Raw genomic sequence first — 22,630 nt, 5'->3', positions numbered from 1 at the left:
ATGTTTTAAATAGGGTTTGAAATGTATATGAACCAATTCCCTTGTGTCCTTTGCCTCCCATAGAGACAAAATATATTTTCCCCGAAACTAAGATAATGATTTTACAGGCGGATAATTACCTGAACAAAATTCAAGTCCTGCAGGACATGTGACGGCATGCTTCACTAGAGATTATTCTTCTCAGCAATTGGTAATTTTTAAAATATTCTGCTTATCATCAGCATCGGAACACATTTTTGGTTATTCATTCTGCACTGGATATTTTGACATGAAAAAATAGTAGAAAGCTTTATTATGTTAAAAATAATCCCCGCATATGCGGGCCTAGCTCTAGATTAATAATACCCGATGATAATAAGACACAGTACGTGAATAACGCGAGCTTTTTAGGCCGACCGTATAAATTTGATAATGATCGCTATAAAATTGGAATTATTAACAAACGGAACGGCGTAATCCCAGCTGAAAAATTCATGAATTCCTGCTAACCGAGCCGGTCTCAGTTTATGAAATTTAATAACGCCATAAGAAGTATTAATTATTGTAAAGTCGATGGATTAGTGCGGATTATTTGTCGGATATCCGGCGCAGACCCCCAGAAGTTAGTCATTAGAGAGTTTTAGCTGACAGAGATCCTATTTATTTTGATCTAATTGGTGTATCCTCGGTTCGTGTTCGTGTTCTTTTGTTGTATTAATGTTGTGTAGATTACTTTTATTGGGTTTACAATAGAATTTTACCAGAATGCCAATAATGTTTAACTATTTAGTATAATTTTTCTGTAATATATAATAAATGTATTATAATTTATTTTAAAGCGAATTTATTCGCATAAGCTGCAAACACTAATTGATGACATGCCATTGGTGTCGTCTTGATGAATGACCTTTAACCAGTATTCTATTAAGGCCATAATTCTGTGACTGATAGAATATGGGTGTAGATTTCTGGACGAAAAATTAAAACTTTACATCATTATGGGTATTTTGGATGGACAGGAATACATTCCAGTCCGAAGCTGCAAGGTCCAGGCTATACTCTGGATAAATGAAAACTTCCTAGTCAATCTCAATCAATGTTTGCTCGCTAAATTTATATGTGATGGAACATAGCGCCTTTCGTATTGATCAACTCTGGAAGTATTTTTTAATCAACTACTACAATCACTTTAGTGGCAGAAGTATTTAGCATCATGTCCTTTTTCGCTGTCTATTATTGCCACAGTAAACATTCATTTCAGAACCGACTTGATTTATTATTACTATTATTTTCGTTTCTTCAGCTTTTACAAATTAAATCCCGGTCCATTAAATTATAGGTTATTTATTTATGTAGAAGCTATATAGAAAGAATAGAGATTTTTATGGTATTGAGTCTTCTAAACATGTAAATAGTTCAAAACTCTTTTATAGTCAATTATTAGTTCCCCAGCGATGTCGCAATAAAAAATATTTAGCCTACCTCATTGTATAGTCCAATAATTGGTCGGCCAAGGCTAGAATAATTTTTTAAACAGCCGTTTTCGCAACGAAAATAGGAAAATGAAATGAAAATAAACTCTGGAAATAGGGTTCACTCAAGCACTTATCACTATAATGACCAAATTTTCCCATCTTCAGAAAAAAAACTACAAAACAAAAAAAAATTACGTTCTGGAATTTCTATTTTCAAAAGTTTAATAACGAGAAAAGGAAGACCAACTGAGAAAGCGAATGCTACTTTTATATTTATTTTATAATATTCGATGGACTTTTACCTTTAATTTTATACTGACCTTTATTATCATCCATCTATTAGGAGGAACGATGCAATAATATTTCAAGCAGGTTGGGTAAGATTGTATATCTTCTGGAATAGTCTAGGCAATATAATAAACAGTATGAAATTAAATCTCAATTATTTTAATTTTCAGACCTTTTCTCATATAATTATAATTGAGGTTGCTTTTTGAAGCAAAAGGATCTACATTCAAATATTTGACCTGTTTGATTTCCGTTATATAATAACTACATCCTAACATGTAGATCACTTCAGTAAGGGATCTGCTGTACAACTTATAATGTAAATCTTATTCTAGATAATATATTCTTATCTAACTTATTTTAAAGTCAATCCTAACTTATTCTAATGACTATTCTAACTTATTCTAGAAATAATTAAATTTCGCTCTATGTGTTTGAGCCTACGCACTTCACTATCATGGCGCACTGTTTGGCGAGTGCATTAGGATGCACTAATGGTCTTCCAGAGTACTTCGCACTACCACTTCGAATCCCACTAGCTATGGGTTCTATGTGGATATCGCGCTGAATCAGTTGGTTGGACACGTAATATGGGGCATCGACGATGACTCGCAACAGTTTATTCTGGAACCTGTGGAAGATATTAAATTTGCTAGTAGTACCCCACATTTTAATACCATAGGTCCAGATGCGCCTAAGTATTGACTTATACAGCAAAACCTGTTATCAAATGATTATTTAAATGTACGCCCTATCAGCCAATACATTTGGTTTAGTTTAAGCCCAAGCTGTTTGTCACTATATGTTTTTTCCAAGTCAGACGTCGATCAAAAAGCCTGATATAATTAGAAAATATTAATATTCTTAATTCAATTGTCTAGTCGGACATGTATCATATTTCGTTCAGTAAAAACATTGAGTGTATCAAAAATGTCAATGTTTCTTCAATAAGAACTAATAGCACGTCAATTAGCACAAAATTAATAGTTCCTATATTCTAATATTTAGCGCCTTAACCATTCCTTGCTATTTGATCCATTTTATCTAAGTCCTTCTTAGTGGAGACTTGATGAGATCAAATATTATACAATAATAGTTGTTTTTTTTTATAAAAGTTCCATCTTTAGTGGCTGAATAACAATATGTTCAGCTGTTGGTGACACACTGCTTCGTAGAAGATAACCATAACTCTTTCATATTAGCCAATATATTGCAAATAACTTTTAGCTTGTTAACGATTGAGCATAAAAATGACTCCAGATGATTTTTATTTAACAAGTGTGTTGATTTGGTCAGATACGGCTATCATTTCTTATTTAGGTGATACCTTTTCCTATGAACGAAACATCGTTTTCTCATATAGATATTGTTTAGACATATTGATGACAATAATGGAATCAGCATATTATTTTTGATTTTCGTTTCAATATTCCCATTATATCATATTATATTAACTCTTATTATTAATATTTTTGGTTATATTTTTGTACTTCGACACTTAATTGTCACTTGATATTCAAATCGCCGCCAAATTTCTTGGTTTCACAGGACATCATGATTTAAAGCTCCAATTCAGAGTCTTCCGAAAGTAATATTTGAAAATATAATTCGTACAGGATATTTTTATTGACGTGGAGACAGGAGACTGAAATTTGACGAATTAAAATATTTTAAACCTATGTTATTGTTCTACATCAGTCATAATCAATCATCGTACCATCAAACTATAGCTGCGCTGAGGTCGTCCTTAATAAACCCTTTATGATTAAATGCTCTATCATATGTAAAATAGACTTAACTCAATGTTACCTTTCTTTGCAAATACTTCTTTAAATTTATTTCATTTGCAAGCTCAACGGTACAGTTAGGTGTATAACGGCCATATCCATCCTGTTAATATTACATCATTTAATCATTTAATGCAAATTATAAAAAAAAATATATAGTCACTAAGCTCCTACAGCTTTGGCTCTACAAAACCTTCTTTTCGTTAGAATTTGGCGTTTGATGATTCTTTTAACATAATATAAATAATCTGTAACATTGTTAACATTCTTAGAAGTTTATTTGGGTAGATAATATGTCCGCGTATTAATAAGGAAACAAAACCCACCGTATTACATTAAATAAAACCTGTTGATTCATGAAAAAGTGACATCAGCTACATGCAAAAGTATTTCTGGTATATTAAATAAATTTACACACCGACTGCTTTGACATTAAGCTCAAAACAAAAAGTACATAAATATGGAGATTTGCATAATGAAGTTTCTTCCAATTTTACTCCAAATACCGACCGACAGCATCGCCCACTCCGACCAGTAAAATACATCAGACAACAACGTTATATGTGTTTAAACAAAAAAAAAGAGAACAGACGGACACAACGTCCAGGTCCGAATTAGCCGACGGACCTCCAACAGGGACGTCTCGAGCCATCCGAATGATTTAATGGCGTCGAGCAAAAAACGAAACAAATAACAATAAAAAAAAACAAGTAAACTGACTGAGCGATAAATCAGCCGAAATTAAAGAATTTGCAAGATTTATGGGCGGAAAAAAAATTAATTTATCGGTAAACTAGCGAGGTGCTGATGGCGAGAGGGAGGAATGGCTTGATGCCTTGAGCGGCAGACAGTCAGGTGGTCAAAATGGAAATTGATATTTACTGAATAATTTTTTGCTTCTTCATCAAAGAATAATGGAATTATACAGGCTTCTTTTAGTGGGGTTAACAGAATAAAAAATTAGAACTAAACTCAGGTCTGTAAATTAATCTCAGGTCTTTTTTTACATAGCAATGACGTTTTATAATGTTACTAAAGAATGTTCATTATTAGTTTTGAACATATTAATTAGTGATTATCTTTTCTAGTCTATTAGACATCAATAATTCTATGTCTTTTGTAAACATCTATAGGGCCAATAAATTAGTTTTAAAGCACTTTTCTTTTAATGTGAATCCGTACAATGTATTTTATTCAAAGTATTGTCTATCGATAGCCGTTATATTTTCTCATCTTTCAGGCAGTTTACGCATTCGATTTCGAAAGAACAATGTATTTTTTTGAGAATATACCCTAAATGACCCATATTTTGCATATATTCATAAGAAATGAAGCGGTGATAGGTGATGACTCTCATATCCGAACATTTTGTAATCGGTAACATCTGGAAAATATGGTGTTTAGGGTATCACTTCCCATTTTAATACTTCCCACAATAGTACATTTCAATATTAAGTATGTTTCACGGGTTATGAAACATGTGGTCGAATATCATGCTGAAAAATAACATGTGATTTTACTCATATACCCTCAGTTTTTGACACAATGCTCGGCCCAAATGCATCAATTGTAATTGACAGCAGTCCCCATTGATGTATTAGTTGTTGCTTTAACAGTTCTTAGTATAACAAGCTGATCTGATCAAATACAGAGCATTAGCTTGAATCCATGGATAATCGGCTTTGTCAGTGGTGTTGATGCATGACCAGGTGGTACCCAAGATTTTTTGTTTCAAATTTCTTACTGGATTCACTTTTAATCACCAATAATAATACCTTGCAAAAAAGCATTTCCGATGTTGCCGTTGAAACAGCATTTCACATGTGACAAACCGCCTTTCAGTATCTCTTGGCTTGAATGTATAAGTCACAAAATATCCTCTGAATTTAAAAAGTCCTATTGAAAAGAATAAAACCGATCATAGAGAGAAAAACCTAATACCAACACACCAGTTTGGGTTTATTAATAAGCACTCAATAATTGACCAGGTAGACAGAATAACAGATGTTATTGAAAAAGCCTACGAAAGTAAAAAGTATGCTCAGCTATACCACTAGATGTAGTATAAGCTTTCGATAAGGTTTGGCAAGAAGGCCTTGTTCATAAACTACATAAAATGCTACCAAAACAACACACCGAACTATTAAAATCATACATTACAGCCAGAATGTTTAGAGTCAAACAAGAAGAAGCTACTCTACAATAAAAGAAGCTAAAGCAGGTGTACCACAAGGAAGTGTACTCGTAACAATGCTTTATCTACTCTACACTTGTGATATGCCTCAAATGGAAAGTATTACGATGGCTACATTTGCTGATAATACTGCGATTATAGCTGTCGGAGACAATAGTGAAGAAGCCTCACGAAACAGGCAAGGGACAATATAAATAACTGGACACAAGCTTGGAAAATAAGAATTGATGAAAGTAAATCTGTACATGTGCAGTTCACCTATAAATAGACCGTACAAGTACCAATAACATTAAATAACACTATCATTCCATAGAGCAACAACGCTAAATATCTTGGAATGAATCTCGATGCAAGATTTCGCTGGAAGGAACATATAAAGAAGAAAAGAAAAGAACTGGAATTGAAATATAGGAAAATGTCCTGGCTAATTGGAAGAAAATCACAATTAATAGTACATAATAAATTGCTATTATATAAGTAAATACTAAAACCTATATGGACATACGGAGTTCAATTATGGGGATGTTCTGCAAAGAGTAACATAAATGAAATTCAAATTTTTCAGAACAAAGTCCTGAGAGGTGTTGTGAGTGCACCCAAATACTATAGGACTGATTACCTACATCGAGACCTTCAGATACCCACAGTCAGTTAAGAAATCAAGAGAATTGCAAGGGGGCATGAGGAAAGACTCCATTCTCATACGAATATTGAAATATTGCAACTATTGGATACTACCAGAACAGGACACAGACTCAAAAGAATCAAACCATCTGATCTTGTGTAGTGTGTGAGGTGCATATAATAAAAAATACATCAGTGACATGTATAAACATTATTTCACCAGAGACTGAGATAGGGCCGATGGGTCCTCCTAGTTATATACCTAGATTTAAATTATCCTAAAGACAAATTGTAAGTTGGTCGAAAACGACTAGTCACAATGTAATAATTAAATAAAAAAAAGAAAATTTTAAAAAGGATCTTTGCTGTTGGATCATTTCCATATTCTTCAAAGAATTGAAAGGGTTTTTTTTTGTTAGTCCCAATAATTCTTCAATTCTTCCTGCATTTTACACGAGTAATGCCTTCAAATTTTCGTCTTCAATTTTTTTTGCCTGTACAGAACGCTGTTTGTCTTCAGTGTTAAAACTATCCCTTTTTAAATATCGAAACTAGTGTTCATATATTGAAATCGATGAAGCATTGTTGCCATAAGGTTTCCACAGCATTCGATGACCTGCAGCCGCTTTTCTGTTTAAACTGAAGTAAAAAAGTAAAACTTTCCGCAAATGAGATATTCTCGGTAGATATTCAGAAATTTTCAAGACACTGAAAAAAATTTTGTTCACACTTATACAACAATATAATACATACTGAAAAGTATAGCCTATAAGTGGGACTTTAACATGAATTTGGTTACAAATGTCTATGCGATTTAATATACAGTAACCAGTATCATCTGTTGTAAATCTTTTAAAACAAATGTATAAGCCTATAAAACAACTATTACAGAGTGAAATTAATTCCAACCAAAAAAAAGAGAATAGCTCCTTAATTTTATTAAGTTTTTTAAGTTAAAACTTTTAATTTTTGTTTAAAAAATTTTTTGTTTAAGAAGATTTTTTGGTGTATAAAAAATTAAAGATTTCCATTAAAAAAAATGGTAAATATTTTTTTATTAGGTGTGTGTTTCTTGATTTATTTGATTGATTTACTTTAGAAAGGCGTTTATCAGGAAACATATATAGTAATAAAAATATCTGCTATAATTTTCTATAACTTATTTCCAAATTTTTGGCACTATGGCGGTGTAGTGTTGAAAGAGCGATATCTAATAATTTAAATTTGCAGCATTTAAATTCAATCAAGACCATTTGCAGCATTTCGTAAAAAAGTAATCACAAGGCGCTATATCGGTTGAGTACGTTGAGTGCGACAGAACTTCCCATTCGAGCCGAGCGTTATCATTAGAGAAGATGATTTTGTTGACATCTGCAATAACAGTATTGATTCAGTTTTTGCAGCTTTGCAATGGAAGCGCCATATTAGAAGGGTTAGAAATGACATTTCCAGTCACTTTGCCAGGAATTTTGTTGTCTGAACGTTCTTTGAGAGTTATAGCTTGCCCTTTTTGATTCTCTAGGCCGTTCTTTATAATTATAATCAAAATCACCCCTTTTAAGTTGTTAAAGCCAAAATTAAAATTTGGTATATGACGGGATAATATGACCATAAGTGTCTAGAAGAGTCTGGTAGGCATTCGCAGCCGATTTCCTTTAATGCTGCAACAAAAGTAATGAATGTCGAAAATAAAATGTAGAACTTTTAATAATTACTATCTGTATATACTGAATAGCTCAATAATACTAATTGTAAAATCATTATTTTATGTAGAGTAGTCTCAAAACCATCGAATTTAACAGTTAGAAGAAGTTGTTTATCAATAGTTTACGTTGATACTTTGGTCAATAGACGTCGGTGATCGAAATACGTGCTCTAAAAACAGGTACCTTAATATGTACCATTAATGATAGGCTAATTCACGAGGCTAAATTGTCAAATATCAATAGCCTAAATCTCGGAAACTAAAAGAGATAATTCAGTTTGGCCAACGAGTACGTAATTAGCAAGCCGAATATTATTTGGAATACGAATTGGAACGAAATCTTTAATTCATAAGACCATTTTACTATTTAGGCCTATATGGAAAAACAGGGCTTAAAATGAAAATGTTCTGGTGCCTGTATCTCGGAAACTATAAGAGATAATTCAATTTAATAAACGACTACGTAATTAGCTTGTCGAACATTACTTAGAATATCAATTGGAACGATATCCGTAATTCATAAGACCATTTTACAAATTCAGCCCATATGGAAAAACAAATTGTAAAATATTGATAGCCTAAATCTCGCAAACTAAAAGAAATAATTCAGTTTGGCCAACGAGTACGTAATTAGCAAGCCGAATATTATTTGGAATACGAATTGGAACGAAATCAGTAATTCATAAGACCATTTTACAATTTTGGCCTATATGAAAAAACAGGGCTTAAGATGTATATTTCCATAGCCTATAACTCAGAAACTACAAGAGATAATTCAATCTGACAAACGAGTACGTAACTAGCATGCCGAATATTACTAGAAATATGAATTGGAACGAAATCTATAATTCATAAGACCATTTTACAAGTTTGGCAGCATGCCATATATTACTGGGTACTAGAGTAGATACTGCGGTTTTCTGAATAGAGTAATTTGCAATGCATACAAAAAAGATCAGGTTCAAATTTTGGGAGATATCTAAAGAAAATAATACCAACTTATAGAAGGAAACTCGTCTTTATAATGATACATTCCAGATATTTTTACACATAATATATATATATATATATATATATATATATATATATATATATATATATATATATATATATATATACAATACGAGCTGGGTTCATAGTAGTAAACTAGTGGCAGAAAAAACAATCGACAACAAGAATGTCGGATACATACTCGAGATAATTCAAATTCTCAATTATACCGAACACCGCCTCCGATCACCGGACCTTACATCGGGACAATAACAATATATTAAGGAGGTCATTTTTTAACTCGCTGGCATGCCTTTAGGTGAGTGTATGCCGATGGCTATCTCTAAAAGGAAAAAAGAGACGAATAGTTCAATCCCAATCGGTCGGGTCGGGATATTGGTCTTCTTGACGCGGTACCGTGTCCACCAAATACATTAATTCTTAAACAGGTTTCCTCCTTTATCTTATTAACCGAAATGTGTTCGGAGATCGAATAGTTTAGAGGCCTTCACAGTATTGCTCAAGACTAATGTTCGTTAGATACTCGAACGACATGTTGCTGGGGTAATACAAATAAACAATAAAATGTATTCAGGAGATAATGATATACATATTTTCTTCAGATGCATGCTATTAGTAAAAAATATATTTAGATAATGACCACCCTTTGTACAATATAACAAGTATATAACAAGATTGATTACTTTGTTCTTCTACCTAATGCATCTGAAGGCCCCATCGAGCAACCCCACTTATTTATACACATTCATATAAACTACACTTATAATTCTACATTTCTAAGAATGTCAATCAATTTTTGATTAAAATATTGAGGGATGTTTGTATTTTACATTTATTGCATAATTTCTTCTGCTAAAGTATAAGAAACATTTGCTATTTACTATAAATTGTTAGACAAGAATACTGGGTTTTTAGTTAACTTTTATTTTGATAGTGGCATACGGGATTGATACAGGTTAAATTAAAGAAACTTTTCCCTCATCCAGATTATGAGGCACTACAGCAAAAAAAATTCCAGTAATATAACTTTTACAGAATGTTTGTGAAATACTTCGAAAGAGTTTCAGTACATCCTAATGTACTCGCTAATTAGCTAAATATGCGAAGTGACAATATATATATATATATATATATATATATATATATATATATATATATATATATATATATATATATATATATATATATATATATATATATATATTGTTTATTGTCCTCCAGGTAGATTGTGGAATTTAAAGTAAAATGATTTTGAAAACTAAATAATAATATTGAAATCTCTGTCGCGAGCGTATGAACGAAATATTAGTGCTTCAAATATTCTACAACTGTACAACTAACTAAAGTTACCGAAATCTGCCTTGGGTGGCCTTAAACTGTGAAATGTAAGCTTCTGTCCAAATTCCAGTTGACAGAAGATTCAAGTTGCCACTGTGGCCTTATATTCTAAACTACGATGATTAAGCTAGGAATTAACGAAGTAGGGGTATTTTTTAAAGCATGGGCGTTTCCTAATTCCTATAATTCATTAATGAAGCTATTCATTACTTGAGCTTCGTCGATCCAGCTTTGGCGACCTTGCATTTTGAAAAGCGATATTTTGCACGAGCTCTTCTAACTATATCATGAAATACCTAGAGTAACTTAATAATTATATTGTTTCGAGTTAATTGAGTGATACCACAAAGGCACAGTAACACGACTTCTCTAGAATCCTACTGACTACCACAGTTGCGAAATGTATAGAACAATAGGAAAGATCTTTTGTCATTTTTATTTATACTACCAAATATTTAGATAATATGTGGTGCTGTAGTAGTTAAATCGTCTCTTGTTTTTTATGATTTTTATGTTTGTTTTTTTATAAAAAAAATATTCAAGTTTTAAGTGCCTTTATTTAATTTTCTCCTAAATAATTTAGCTGTAGGAATATAAATAAATGACTTTGAATAAATTAGCATAAACTATTATATCAGGTTTTTAATTTAACAGATTTTATTCATACATTTCTCAATTCCAAGTTATTTTTAGAAAGTAAATATTATAGTAATTAAGAAAACGTTGAAACGCGAAAGTGATCACATATATATGTTAGTATGTAATACATCTCATAAGAAATATCTTACCCTATTATCCACTAGGTAGATTGTCCAAATACCAAGGGTAATAAGAACAAAAATATATAAAATAATATTGCGCAAAATGAAATAATAATAACTTAATTGTTCTAGTCATCCGGTCAGATAATTAAAAAATATTTTGATGTTGCTTTTACCTTCTTTTTTCTCCAAATTGAAAATAAATATTTATATATTTTTCTGTTTAGCTGCTATTCTCTTGAGCTTCCTGTCATGTTATCGTTAATAAACAGGGATTATTGAATTACACATTACGCTGAATTATATATTTTTGATTTCTTCTCTATATTTTATATTCTCCAAACTTTCGATAATCTGGCCAATAGGGAATAAATATCTTTTACATTACATCATGATATGCTGAAGATCGCTTGAGTAAATGATCTTCTGCATATTCTTAATTTTTAACATTTTATTCTTAGTGACTGTTCAAATTGTTAAGAAAACTTCGTTTTCTAGGTAAATCATTATCAATATGACATGATGGCTATGTTTATATATTTTAGATTAAATAATAGAAATATTTATATATTTAAATTATTTGTATCTATATAATCATACATATTACAGTTAGTAAGACAATCTCTTTCAAAACAAAATTGCAACCCGTATCTTATTGTTACCTATCTCTTATAGATTACTTGATATTTTGTTCAAGATATTAATTAATTTTCTACCTTTAAAATTGAATTACATTAGTATTAATTCTAAGAAATCAACTACTTGCCATGTTAATCTGATACTAGGGTTTTAACTGAAATTTATTAATGATGTGTTAAGATGATAAATAAAATTGGACAGTAAGGTATTTCTAATAAAAACAGAACAACTATTACTAACTAGTATTAATAGTGAAGCAGTTTTTGCAACATCTAGTGCGTCCTGATTAAAAACCATTAATTCCAAACACTTCACTAGTCACATATTACAGCTGGAACAAGTTGTTTTTTCCCAATAGCCCAAGACGTACTAGCCACGCCACTATCACATCATATGCTTCATAATTAACTTCATTAATCAACACCTGAACATCTTTTGTGTTTGTCTAAACAAGGATATGAAAATGAATGTTTTAAGAAATTTTACCCGCTGGGTTTTAAGAGACATAAGTAACATATAAACAACAAAATTGTTAAGGTTTCGATCACACTGGATGATAATAACATCATGTAACATTTATATTTGTCTTTATTGAATATGTCAAAAGGAGGTTCGATTAAGGACTGTTATGAAGGTTCAACAAACAAAACAGCTGGTAGCAAGCACTTTAATCAACACACTTCACTGTTATTCGTGATAATTAACTTATTGGCAAGTCCAAGTCTGTGTCAACATTAACACTTTTAATTAAATTCGTTATGTGTTCTAGAGGGATATCATACTGTTTAACTTCTGTAGAAATGCAGTACAGAGCATCGGCGTGCTATAGCTACATCGGTTTGAACTTGTAATCTCCTTGATTATTGCAATGCTTTTGTATACAACACCTTAATTTTTTTAGGGAGCTACATAAATACAAAATAACCTAATATTTTCAACTCAAATTTACCTTTGTATGTGTTATCATTATAACAGCATCTAAGTACTGAAATAGCAGTAGGATGTACTAAAAATAAAGTAGAATAATATTTAATAGAGAAGAATAAAAAGGAAACCAGCAGAGCACAAAAAATTTAATACACTTATTGCCGGCCGATAAGATCAAGTGGGCCGCGATATAGCCAACCGCATAAACACGTCCTAACACAATCAATTCGTTTTATTTATTTAATGTTTTTTTTTGATATTATTTCTGCTACACAACAATAGGAGTTAATCGTTCTATTTCATGAAAGACAGCTATCAAATTAGTGGCTCTGTTCCTATCGTATTGTTTGTTTTTCTCGCGTTCGAAACTCGAAACCGTTTAAATTTTCGTCTAGATGATGATTATCCGAAATTTATTATTCCACGGTCCATCATCGGGGCTGGCCCGAAATGTTGATGATATACTATTTGAACCATTGGCGTAGCGATGAGAATTTTCACGGGACCAAAAAGGAATTTTTCACTTATTTTAATGAATATTTAATTTCAATAATATCTCTTATTACGCAAACTTCCATTAATTGATACGCAAGTTAAGTGTTGGATAAATATGTCAGTATTTATTTCTCAAATTTAAATGAAGGTAAATTACCACCATGAATTTAGAGAATTGATAAGGGAAATACGAAGAGCTATAAGAGTATGGCACAGAACCAGAAATGCTGCAGACAAAACAATATTCAATAGAAATGTGTGCTTGGCCCATTGTTATATCTATTGTATACAGCTGACCAACAGACCTCAAGAAACACTACTGTTGAAACATATGCTGACGAGACAGCGTTTTTACTATCACACGAGGGTCCAATATCAGCCACAAGAAACCTCCAACTTCATCTTAACAAAGTTGAATTGTGGATGAATCAAAGCAAATGAGACAAACCCTACCCATGTGACATTTTCCCTTTGTAAAGGAACATGTCCCTCACTAAAATTGAACAATCATGAACTTCAGCCAGCAGACAACGTTAAATATCTGGGAATGCATTTCGATCGACGTTTGATATGGAAAAAACATATAGTAACAAAACGCAAACAGCTTTAGGTTAAACTAAACCAAATGTACTGGCTGATAGGGCGTACAAACAAGGTTTGGCTGTATAAGTCAATACTTAGGCCCATTTAGACCTATGGTATTGATGTGTGGGGCACTAGCGTAGAGTACAACAAACTGATTCAGCGCGATATTCCCATAGAACTCATAACGAGTGTGATTTGGAGTGTTAGTGTGAAGTACTCTGAAAGACTATTAGTGCATCCTAATGCACTCGCCAAATAGTTGAATGTACGCGATGATAGGGAAGTGCGTAGGCTCAAACGCAAACTACCATACGAACTGATTAATAGACACATAGAGTGAGATTTAATAGTCTCTAAAATAAGTTAGAATATTTTTTAGAATAAGTTAGGATCGACTATGAAATAAGTTAGAATAGTATCTACAATAAGATTTAGATTATAAGTTGTACAGTAGATCACTTACTGAAATGATCTTCTACATGTCAGGATAGTTATATTTTAAAACTGAAATCATATAATAATACTTATTGCCCAGATTGTTGATGTTCTACGAGATTAATTAATAATAAATAGAATTAGTAAACAGACAAATCAAAAGATTCAACAATGTAAGAAGAGTTGTTTGGAAATATATATATACGTGAATTAGACCCGGAAGTAGGCAGATATTACTACGCTATGAAAGGCAACTGGATATTCAAAAGGCCAATAGTTAGAGTCCCACATATTAAAAATGATCGAAATGAATGGGTTTGACGCAACGATAAAAAATCTGAATTATTGGCAGATTATTGCCTTCTAGAATAGATACAAACCCTGTTTATCAGCCCGATGCAGCTGTAAATCTGATTTCTCCACTGGAAGCTGCTTCAGAAATTGACAATAACCTCAATCCTAAAACGGCTCCTGGAATTGATGATATCTCACCTTTATTATTAAAAGAGCCGCCACAATAAGCAATCATCATATTAACCTACATAGTCAATTCCTATTTGAGCCTGAAGTATGTTCTAGAATGTCTTAAGATTGCTCGAATAATTATATTTCAAGTACCTGACAATCGAGCAGAACAAATTGGATCTTGCACGCCTGTTTCGTTGCTATCTGCGATATCAATGTTATTTGAGAAACTTCTGTTACAACATATTAAACCAATTATAGAAATATCAGATTTCCAGTTTGGATTTCGAATCATCCACTCGACAATCGACCAAGTACACGGAGTAACAGTTTGTCGAAAAGTCATTCGAAGAAAAGATATACTGCCCTGCAATATATTATAATCTTCTGACTGGGATTGCTATCGTGGAATTACTGTTGACCGCTGGAATCATATATTTCCGAAAAAAAATTAGAATCTCGCATGTAGGGACCTATTTCTGTAGGAGTTACACAAACAAAATAAAAGAAACGGCACTTAGAACATTTGCCGACGAAACAGTTATCATGGCAAAATAGAAATCTCTGTATAAGGCTGTAGAAAAGTATAAATAGCAATCAACAAGATCTCCAATTGGACTAGACACTGAAAAAGACAGCTTGAAATTAGCTGTGAAACGTAGTTGACGTAGCTGTGAAATTATAAAAACTTAGTTATACCACTTGGTGGATGCCCGATTCCTCAATCAGCTAAATACCTAGGAATATGTCTACATGTTATGTTAATTTGCAAACATCATGCTACACAACAGTCAGAGCAGATTAGACTCAAAGTCAATGAACTGTACTGGTTAGTCGAAAAATACTCTCAATTTAACCTAACATCAAAGACAAAGGTTTATCAGTTAACCATAAAGTAAATTTTGACCTATGGGGTATAGATATGAGGTTGCACTAAGACATTAAACCAACTAATAACCCAACGCATCCAAAACAAAATTCTAAGATTAATAACTTAACTGTGTAACTAACGAAGAGCTGCACGATGACCTCAAAATTCGGTGAATATACGAAGTGGTCCAAGTAATCGCCTCAAGACATGAAATAAAGTTGCTAAATCGTAGCAACGTGGAAACAATACAGCTACTGGACAACATGCAGGAACTTATTTAGTGTATAAGTGTATAACTTTAGCCTAGTGGTTTGGTTTGATTTTGATTTGAGATACATACTTGTATGATAATGTAAATACTACAGAACAGCAATAATAAATTAGGTTGTAAATTAAGATTGTACTAAGAATAATATTTAATTAATAAAAAAAATTGAAACAGCGGTGAAAAACAAACAAAATGAGTACATTTGACCAACTTGAGTACATTTTACGTACCAAATACGAGTCGTAACTCTCAACAGGTACATTATACGGCACGTCCCTGTCTATCCTAAGCAGAGTCTCGTTGTAGACCGAAATGATGGCCGGCTAAACCACCGGTTCTCATGATTCGAATTTCGAAAATGCGCCAGGGCATTATTATTTTCGTTAAGCCATAATTTTCAGACCACCACCGTGCCAAGCCTAGCCAATGTCTTCTTCTTCTTTTGGCTCGTTGCGATCGCGTGCAGCCTTGTTGGTTTTTCGTAGATGGATGGGGAGTTGACAACAGGCGCCGTCGATTCCGACCATCCATCTTTAATTTCAGGCATTACACGATATCGTGCTTTTTTTCGTAGTTATAATAGTAATATGGTTAAATTATTCCAAAAAAAAGTAAGGGAAAATGTTATATTGACCTCAAATAATATTCTACGTACAACACAACTAAATTAATTAATTAAAATTGATAATAGAATCATCAGTAGAAGGGTTAACTTTTATATTTCTAAATTGTATTAATATATCCTTTTCTATCTGCTATTTTACAGTACATTTATTTACTTAGACTAGTGATTGCCCTGTGGTCGATATTCGACTACAACTTATTTGGTTAAACATTTTTTATTATGACAGGGTAAAAATGATACTGTTACTAAAACTTATTCTCACAGTATTTTTAATATTAGATCACAAATGTATTTGATAAGTGGTAAATGTAGAAGGAAGGTCCTCCTGTTATTACGTTAGTCGCGGTTTCGAATCCTGCTGAGATACGGTCGTATTTTGATTGTGATTGTTTAAGATGTGTGATTGTCCTTAGGCAAGAATGCAAAATAGGGCTGGGGAAGACCGGATGACCTTTTGGATGATCTCCAACGTTGGTCACTCCAGTGATGCTAGTTATGTAGATTTAAAGTCCAGGACCGCGGTTCGGAGCCCAGTTTAAACAGTAGGACCACTCCAGATATACCCTAGCAGGTAAAAAGGAGACTTTAAAAGATATAAAAAAAATTATTTTGTTTGTCCTATGTGTTCCATTTATACAAACTATGTAATGAGTTTCATTTTAACCCCCTACATATTCTCATTACATTGTATTCATATAGTTATTATCTTTCATCCATATTTTTCACCTAAAATATATATTGCAAAATAACAAATATATCAGGGTGATTAAATGAATAATTCCTTTATGTATATTTTAAAATACAATTGCATTGATTTTTATTACTTTTTGTCACTCTTCAATCTCGGCCTTGTAGATAGATCATCTTTAATTTGCTTTCCTTCGTTTTTCTTTTAATTTATACCTTGTTTTATGCCCTACTAGGTGTTCCACAACAAAGTCACCAATAAAGCCCTCCACAAAAAAACATCAAGCATTTCTCCTAGAAGTTTTTTGCAGAATCAATACACAACCAGTAAAAAATTTGATCAGTACACTTAAAATACTTTTTTCCCTTTTATTTTAAAATTTAAGAGGTTGTCTGCTGTCAATGGATATAAAAAAGAATCTAAATGAAACAACCTGTTCAACATATGAGAGTTGTTTATTAGTAGACGACAGGCGAGGGCAACAGTAGTGATTTTGAAATTACTGCGCGAAAATTCAAAAAGTCATTATCTTATTAATTAAACTACCCTCGTAAGTAGTATATCTCTTTGAGACAACAGTTTTTAACTGCTGGTTGCTTCTATTTCGAAAAATAGTGGTATCGTTTTCAAATTATAGTTTATTATTAGCTTATCGTTTTGTAATAAATAAATTTTTGTTTTTTCTTTATCTTTATTATAGTTGACTTGATTAGATTATTAGAAAAAATTTAATAGTAACTCTCTATTCTCTCTACTGGGGTTATTGGCACACCAGAAAATTTATTTCCCATGCTATCAAAAACCGCATTGAATTAAATAACTTTCGGCAATTAAATGTTCAAATTCACATCGGGGTAAAACTCTAATGGAATCTACTATTATAGGTGTAGAGAGTTTTCGCGTGGACCTTGCTAATTATCGTACACTAATTTCATGAACGGGACAAAATAAATGAATATTTAAAAACTATATAAACCTAATCACTACATAGTATAAAACAAAGTCGCCTTTTCTGTCCCTTTATCCCTATGTGCGCTTAAATCTTTAAAACTACGCAACGGATTTTGATGCGGTTTCTTTCAATAGATAGAGTGATTCAAGAGGAAGGTTTATATGTATAACACATGCATAATATACTAAGGCAACATTGCTAATTTTAGAGGTTTCTAACGTGATGTCGTAAATTAACCTATTTTTTAGGCTTATTTAGCAATTAGCAAAAACGCTGCCTAACCCTGCGAGTTAGATCAAATTAATGTACTACAGTATTGTACACCATAAAAAGGTCTACAAAAAAGTCCGCGATGGTATATGTTTATCTTTTAGGGATAACCCACATTAACCATTTTTATTGTTTACTTTTTACGTGAGAAAATGGCTTATTTACGAAGCTATTTTAAGCAATACGGCATTAATCCTTATCGAATTAAGTACCTTAAATACAGTGTGCAATTAATATAGATCAATATGGTTCCTTACAGCATGTAAATTAAGCAAATATTTTCGGAGATATTACAAATTTAAAATTTGCGTTTAAAAATGTGTAATGTAATAAAAATTCTATGAATTTAGATATTCCAAAGATAGCAGGAAATCTTCATAGTAAGTATAGGGGAAGAGGAATTGTTTTACTCCAAATTTAATGCGTGCAGGCCAAGGGCAGTAATGAATGAACCAAAAATACTGGATCGATTTTAATCATGTTTTCATTGAGTGACATAGGCATATATATTTTATGCCCGTGCAAAGTCGGAGCGGGCCGCTATGTTTTTATATACAACGTTCATATTTTTTCTGTAGTGTATTTAATTTAGTATCAGCATTGCACCCGTGCTAAACCGGGGCGGGTCGCTAGTTTATTATAAAAGGGACAAAACATGAATGAGAAATACTACACGTTTTAGCGTTTTGATTTAATTTGATTTGATAATATTGGTTAGAAGTTTTGAAATAAGCTATATAATTTATGTAAATATGATAAAAGTGCTACGGATTCGATAAAATAATAATCAAATGAAGCAATGCCTAGAGAATATTGATAGTAGTTAAATTGCTAAAATGTTTCGTAGAACGTCGTTATTGAAATATCTTTTATCATGTTCTTGTTTAAATTACGGATATTTTTTCTCCATTGCACCTAGTGTTTCTCCAATATTTAGTATTATTATTGCGTTGAAGTTATAATTTTAATTATTTTGTTCTAGGGGTTAATTATTAAATAATATATTGCAAATAATACAAATTTCTAAAGCCTAAACTAAAAATAATTCGATAAAATTTCCATGTCCCCTGCAGCGTTTATTTGCCCTTTTTTAAAAGTCATTTGTTTTTGGCTAATTTGAAATTATTTTACCCAACTGATGATATATTTTATTATTACGTATTACTTCAAAAGCTTCAGAGCTTCAAAAGTAGTTGCAGTAGCGCATTAATTAATTAATGGGAATAATGTCCCCAAAAATGTTTATGAAACTGCTATTGGGCTTCTTATGTGGATTATATATATTAATTACTTTTAAAAACACATAGAGTACATATGCAAATAAGCAGGTAGTACTGACAAATGAAATAACAGATCAATTGAAAAGTCCCCGGCCTACCATAGTAAAACACATTTTTTGGCAAAATTAGTTTTTTTATTCAACATAATTCCCTTCAAGGGTGATACACTGATTAGCGACCCTCCAAATTTATACGATATCATTTTTGTAGTAGGATTTGTCCTTTGCTTCAAAATAGTCCTCAGTTTCGTCGATCACCTCTTCATTCGATGACAATTTCCTCCCAGCGAGCATCCTTTGGGATCTGAGAACAGGAAATAATCGCTGGGGCCCAGATCGGGATAATACGATGGATGAGGAAGCAATTCGAAACCCAATTCATGGATTTTTGACACGGTGCATTGTCTTGGTCAAGCAGCACTTCTTTTTCTTCAAATGTGACCGTTTTTCGGCGATTTCGTCCTTCAAACGATCCAATAATGCTATGTAATAGTCGTTGTTGATGGTCCTTCCTGTTTCAAGGTAGACAATGAAAATCATTTTGTGAATGTTTTTAATGTTTCCGTCGGTAACAACCTCCCTTTGGGCGTCCATTGATTTTTTGCTTAAACTATATTTTTCCCTACAAAAGGTAATATTTTATCAAACGCGAAATTCCTTTTTATCGATTATTTTCACAATAACAAAATTTGCTTCACTCAAAATCCTATAATTCACAAACTAATCATCCAACAGCTGTCAAATTTATAAAAACATCTTTTGAGGGTTAGGGATAACTGAAAAACATATGGATTTAATTTTAGTCGCGCTATCTATATGTCAGGCCGGCGACATTTCTATTGACCTGTTAAGATGGCTTATAAACTTAACGTCAATTAATATGGGGCTGAAGACAAATAACGGATTGGCAAACATAAATTTTATGAGGTCGTGGAATTGTAATTTGAAATAGAACTCAATGGACAAGAAACTCACATTTTTTAGAATTTGTAAAAATCTAAAGGAGAATATTCAAATGGAATAAAGTATTAAAACAGCTGTATCTATTACTTATTGATCTTCTCTGTTATCATTTCTTTAACTGTTTTGCATATTTTTAACTCTTGGAAAAAGAGTTTCAAATTTGCAGAAGAATAACTCAAGAAATCCACTATTTGTTGACGCTATAAGGCTACGTATCTTGGGTATTGATATCTTCGAATAAATACGCAGGCTTCCCACTCCAGTCAAGTGTTTGTTGTATAAAATTCTAAATCGATTCTTAGTCCTATATAGCTCCAGCGTCTAATGTTCCAAACCAGCTCCTCAGGTGCCTTCTGAACGTCCCATGGTTTATCAGATATTTCCAAAATCACCATGAAACTGATTGATATTCCAGACACCAATCTAGAGCTTCATATCCATTATCTTCACAGATTGTCATGAAAAATCAAGACATTTTGATAATAAGTTCATCCGGAATCTAATCTACTTGTTAAACCTTCTTTCGTCGTCTTCAAGAGTCGACCTGGTTGTCTGTAATGCATGTTCGGGTAATCACAGCTATAGTTCTTGTGCTTCTTAGGGTTATCCGGCTAGGGGTCCAAAAATCTCAAACCCGATTTTATACCACTCGAGGTAGTATCTCGTCTCACATAACCTAACCTAGGGGCAGCATTTTTCCTTGGAGCATCAAGCAAAGCATGGATATATCACGAACGTTAAATGCTACTGAAAAGTACGTTAAATACGTTAAAATAGCGATGTCATTGCAAAACTATCACGTAACAAGAACCAAAACGCGTGTGTGCAGATTTCAATTACCCGCATGGGCAGGAGCAAAGCCTATTTGGCAGTCAGACCGCAGTAAAATACTATACGACACTATCAACTAATTAATATGATAGAGTACAAAGTGCCTGGATGCCTATTTAGTTCGATTATTAGGGACGTATTTTGTTTGGTGAATGAGACACATAAACACGGACCCCGGGAGCTCGGCTTACGTTAATTAGATTGAACGACGAGTCGATGGGATGTAGCCGCGACGAAAAGTTGCTTTTTGTCCAGATAATTATACGCCAAGACGACTCTCAAAGGACGCAATGAACTTCTGACGTAGTCGGTCTCGTATCGTATGAGGAAACGTTACAACTAAATTATAGGGAATTAGCGGTTTCTTGAAAAACTTGCAAAAAAAAGGAAGATAGTTAGATTCTGATATCATTTAAACATTTCTCTGGCATGTTCGTAAACCATCATATTATTGTAATATGTTTTAGACCATCCATTTATCCTTATGGCGAGAACAGACATGAACGAAGCGAATGCTTCGGGCCCTGCGCTAGATCATGCGCGAATATTCGTTATGAATTCGGCGAACAGCTCTTAGTTCGCTCTATTTTCTTGTGATCAAAATCAACTCGTTATGCGTTCGGTTCCTCTTGCAAAGTCTTGGTTCCCAAAAATAATTTGATATTTTTCATCATTTTGTTCAGAGATAATTTTCGTAGTGGCATAACAAAATAAAATATCTTTTGAATCACTTTTCAATGGTACAGTGTTCTTTTCCTAAATAGCAATTGCTAAAATATGTACCGTCTGAGAATTTTTTAAAGAATATCAAATTATTATAAGTATAGCCTGTAACAAAGTTATGATAAGGAAGAAAATACGAATAATATCACAATTCAATTCGTTTGAATATTATGGTGAGACGTACGACAGTACGACTTTGTATCTACTGCATGGTGTATGATAATACTCTAGAAATTTAATTACTGTTTTGAAGGTTAAATATTGCTCAAAAATGTTTTTAAATCATTTCATATACAACAGCAAAGTAGTATCGAAAAATAAAGCTGACGTCTAAAACATGATTTTAATGAGAGCCACAGTCCTTATAGGAAGATATTAGGCTAGTACATTTTCAAATTATAAACTAACAAATAAACTTGTTAATAAGAACACTTCAGACATATCTAGGAAAA

General features: G+C 32.5%; 1 long non-coding RNA gene across 1 annotated transcript in view; it reads right to left on the bottom strand.

Moving 5' to 3' along the window:
* Positions 1-2,052: 2,052 nt before the first annotated feature.
* LOC143201221 (uncharacterized) overlaps positions 2,053-22,630 on the bottom strand; it is a 125,669-nt gene continuing 105,091 nt past the window's right edge. Inside the window, exon 3 of the long non-coding RNA XR_013006915.1 lies at positions 2,053-2,373. This is a non-coding gene — a long non-coding RNA (uncharacterized LOC143201221). The remainder of the gene's footprint in view (positions 2,374-22,630) is intronic.

Source organism: Rhynchophorus ferrugineus, unplaced genomic scaffold (genome assembly GCF_030347505.1).
Source record: "Rhynchophorus ferrugineus isolate W39M unplaced genomic scaffold, kcgeb_rfMv2 rfM1, whole genome shotgun sequence".
NCBI classification, from domain to species: domain Eukaryota; kingdom Metazoa; phylum Arthropoda; class Insecta; order Coleoptera; family Curculionidae; genus Rhynchophorus; species Rhynchophorus ferrugineus.
Note: the sequence above shows the minus strand (reverse complement) of the source record. Positions and strands in the feature narration are given on the sequence as shown.